Source organism: Brassica rapa, chromosome A01 (genome assembly GCF_000309985.2).
Source record: "Brassica rapa cultivar Chiifu-401-42 chromosome A01, CAAS_Brap_v3.01, whole genome shotgun sequence".
Lineage (NCBI taxonomy): Eukaryota > Viridiplantae > Streptophyta > Magnoliopsida > Brassicales > Brassicaceae > Brassica > Brassica rapa.
Window position 1 is genome coordinate 25,928,072 of NC_024795.2, and position 5,041 is coordinate 25,933,112.

The following is a 5,041-nucleotide window of genomic DNA, read 5'->3' on the forward strand; positions in this document are numbered from 1 at the left end:
TGACAATACTGATTTAATGCCTAGTTGCATCCTGCACTAACATATGATGATGTGCAAAGAGGTTTAGAGCCTTTGTCGTCTCCGTTTATAAAGAAAATAATAACTTTATAGTGGTTATTCCATCGATTTAGAGAGTATTATGAAGTTTTATTAAATTATTTGATAAAAACAATTGAAAGATGCTCATTTACCATGAAAAAGAGTTTAGCATACATTAATACAAATGTAGAATATGGTAGAAATTTTAAAACAACACGAAATATTATAGGCTTCAGTATATAAATTATTTACCAAAAACTCAATATTTTTGTAAGGGTTAGCCCATGGATTTTTAGAAAATTTCAAAAAAATATGACAATATTGTTTTAATGCCTAGTTGCATCCTGCACTAACATATGATGATGTTCAAAGAGGTTTGGAGCCTTTGTCGTCTCCGTTTATCAAGAAAATAATAACTTTATAGTGATTATTCCATCGATTTAGGGAGTATTATGAAGTTTTATTAAATTATTTGATAAAAACAATTGAAAGATGCCCATATACCATGAAAAAGAGTTTAGCATACATTAATACAAATGTAGAATATGGTAGAAATTTTAAAACAACACTAAAGATTATAGGCTTCAGTATATAAAGTATTTACCAAAAACTCAATATTTTTGTAGGGGTTAGCCCATAGATTTTGAGAAAATTTCAAAAAATATGACAATGTTGTTTTAATGCCTAGTTGCATCCTGCACTAACATATGATGATGTTCAAAGAGGTTTGGAGCCTTTTTCGTCTCCGTTTATCAAGAAAATAATAACTTTATAGTGGTTATTCCATCGATATAGGGAGTATTATGAAGTTTTATTAAATTATTTGATAAAAGCAATTGAAAGATGCTCATTTACTATGAAAAAGAGTTTAACACACATTAATACAAATGTAGAATATGGTAGATATTTTTAAAACGACACTAAAGATTACAGGCTACAGTATATAAAGTATTTACCAAAAACTCAATATTTTTGTAAGGGTTAGCCCATGGATTTTTAGAAAATTTCAAAAAATATGACAATATTGTTTTAATGCCTAGTTGCATCCTGCACTAACATATGATGTTGTTCAAAGAGGTTTGGAGCCTTTTTCGTCTCCGTTTATCAAGAAAATAATAACTTTATAGTGGTTAGTCCATCGATATAGGGAGTATTATGAAGTTTTATTAAATTATTTGATAAAAACAATTGAAAGATGCTCATTTACTATGAAAAAGAGTTTAGCACACATTAATACAAATGTATAATATGGTAGATATTTTTAAAACAACACTAAAGATTACAGGCTACAGTATATAAAGTATTTACCAAAAACTCAATATTTTTGTAGGGGTTAGCCCATAGATTTTGAGGAAATTTCAAAAAATATGACAATATTGTTTTAATACCTAGTTGCATCCTTCACTAACATATTATAGTGTTCAAAGAGGTTTGGAGCCTTTGTCGTCTCTGTTTATCAAGAAAATAATAACTTTATAGTGGTTATTTCATAGATTTAGGGAGTATTATGAAGTTTTATTAAATTATTTGATAAAAACATTTGAAAGATGCTCATTTACCATGAAAAAGAGTTTAGCATACATTAATACAAATGTAGAATATGGCAGAAATTTTAAAACAACACTAAAGATTATAGGCTTTAGTATAAAAAGTATTTACCAAAAACTCAATATTTTTGTAGGGGTTGTTAGCCCATAGATTTTGAGAAAATTTCAAAAAATATGACAATATTGTTTTAATGCCTAGTTGCATCCTGCACTAACATATGATGATGTTCAAAGAGGTTTGGAGCCTTTTTCGTCTCCGTTTATCAAGAAAATAATAACTTTATAGTGGTTATTCCATCGATATAGGGAGTATTATGAAGTTTTATTAAATTATTTGATAAAAGCAATTGAAAGATGCTCATTTACTATGAAAAAGAGTTTAGCACACATTAATGAAAATGTAGAATATGGTAGATATTTTCAAAACGACACTAAAAATGACAGGCTACAGTATATAAAGTATTTACCAAAAAATCAATATTTTTGTAGGGGGTTAGACCATAGATTTTGAGAAAATTTCAAAAAATATGACAATGTTGTTTTAATGCCTACTTGCATCCTGCACTAACATATGATGATGTTCAAAGAGGTTTGGAGCCTTTTTCGTCTCCGTTTATGAAGAAAATAATATCTTTATAGTGGTTATTCCATCGATATAGGGAGTATTATGAAGTTTTATTAAATTATTTGATAAAAACAATTGAAAGATGCTCATTAACCATGAAAAAGAGTTTAGCATACATTAATATAAATGTAGAATATGGTATAAATTTTAAAACAACACTAAAGATTATAGGCTTCAGTATACAAAATATTTACCAAAAACTCAATATTTTTGTAAGGGTTAGACCATAGATTTTGAGAAAATTTCAAAAAATATGATAATGTTGTTTTAATGCCTAGTTGCATCCTGCACTAACATATGATGATGTTCAAAGAGGTTTGGAGCCTTTGTCGTCTCCGTTTATCAAGAAAATAATAACTTTATAGTGGTTATTCCATTGATTTAGGGATTATTATGAAGTTTTATTAAATTATTTGATAAAAACAATTGAAAGATGCTCATATACCATGAAAAAGAGTTTAGCATACATTAATACAAATGTAGAATATGGTAGAAATTTTAAAACAACACTAAAGATTATAGGCTTCAGTATATAAAGTATTTACCAAAAACTCAATATTTTTGTAGGGGTTGTTAGCCCATAGATTTTGAGAAAATTTCAAAAAATATGACAATGTTGTTTTAATGCCTAGTTGCATCCTGCACTAACATATGATGATGTTCAAAGAGGTTTGGAGCCTTTTTCGTCTCCGTTTATCAAGAAAATAATATCTTTATAGTGGTTATTCCATCGATATAGGGAGTATTATGAAGTTTTATTAAATTATTTGATAAAAACAATTGAAAGATGCTCATTAACCATGAAAAAGAGTTTAGCATACATTAATACAAATGTAGAATATGGTATAAATTTTAAAACAACACTAAAGATTATAGGCTTCAGTATACAAAGTATTTACCAAAAACTCAATATTTTTGTAGGGGTTAGACCATAGATATTGAGAAAATTTCAAAAAATATGACAATGTTGTTTTAATGCCTAGTTGCATCCTGCACTAACATATGATGTTGTTCAAAGAGGTTTGGAGCCTTTGTCGTCTCCATTTATCAAGAAAATAATAACTTTATTGTGGTTATTCCATCGATTTAGGGAGTATTATGAAGTTTTATTAAATTATTTGATAAAAACAATTGAAAGATGCTCATTTACCATGAAAAAGAGTTTAGCATACATTAATACAAATGTAGAATGTGATGGAAATTATAAAACAACACTAAAGATTATAGGCTTCAGTATATAAAGTAATTACCAAAAACTCAATATTTTTGTAGGGGTTAGCCCATATATTTTGAGAAAAATTCAAAACATATGACAATATTGTTTTAATACCTAGTTGCATCATTCACTAACATATGATGATGTTTAAAGAGGTTTGAAGCATTTTTCGTCTCCGTTTATCAAGAAAATAATAATTTTATAGTGGTTATTCCATCGATTTAGGGAGTATTATGAAGTTTTATTAAATTATTTGATAAAAACTATTGAAAGATGCTCATTTACCATGAATAAGAGTTTATCATACATTAATAAAAATATTGAATATGGTGGAAATTGTAAAACAACACTAAAGATTATAGGCTTCAGTATATAAAGTAATTACCAAAAACTCAATATTTTTGTAGGGGTTAGCCCATATATTTTGAGAAAAATTCAAAACATATGACAATATTGTTTTAATACCTAGTTGCATCCTTCACTAACATATGATGATGTTCAAAGAGGTTTGGAGCATTTTTCGTCTCCGTTTATCAAGAAAATAATAATTTTATAGTGGTTATTCCATCGATTTAGGGAGTATTATGAAGTTTTATTAAATTATTTGATAAAAACTATTGAAAGATGCTCATTTACCATGAATAAGAGTTTATCATACATTAATAAAAATATTGAATATGGTGGAAATTGTAAAACAACACTAAAGATTATAGGCTTCAGTATATAAAGTATTTACCAAAAACTCAATATTTTGGTAGGGGTTAGCCCATAGATTTTGAGAAAAAAATCAAAAAATATGACAATATCGTTTTAGTGCCTAGTTGCATCCTGCACTAACATATGATGATGTTCAAAGAGGTTTGGAGCCTTGGTCGTCTCCGTTTATCAAGAAAATAATAATTTTATAGTTATTATTCCATCGATTTAGGGAATATTATGAAGTTTTATTAAATTATTTGATAAAAACAATTGAAAGATGCTCATTTACTATGAAAAAGAGTTTAGCACACATTAATACAAATGTAGAATATGGTAGATATTATAAAACAACACTAAAGATTATAGGCTTCAGTATATAAAGTATTTACCAAAAACTCAATATTTTGGTAGGGGTTAGCCCATAGATTTTGAGAAAAAAATCAAAAAATATGACAATATCGTTTTAGTGCCTAGTTGCATCCTGCACTAACATATGATGATGTTCAAAGAGGTTTGGAGCCTTGGTCGTCTCCGTTTATCAAGAAAATAATAATTTTATAGTTATTATTCCATCGATTTAGGGAATATTATGAAGTTTTATTAAATTATTTGATAAAAAAATTGAAATATGCTCATTTAACATGAAAAATAGTTTAGCATACATTAATACAAATGTAGAATATGGTAAAAATTTTAAAACAACACTAAAGATTATAGGCTTCAGTATATAAATTATTTACCAAAAACTCAATATTTTTTTTGGGGTTAGCCCATAGATTTTGAGAAAATTTCAAAAAATATGACAATATTGTTCTAATGCCTAGTTGCATTCTGCACAAACATATGATGATGTTCAAAGAGGTTTGGAGCCTTTGTAATCTCCGTTTATCAAGAAAATAATAACTTTATAGTTGT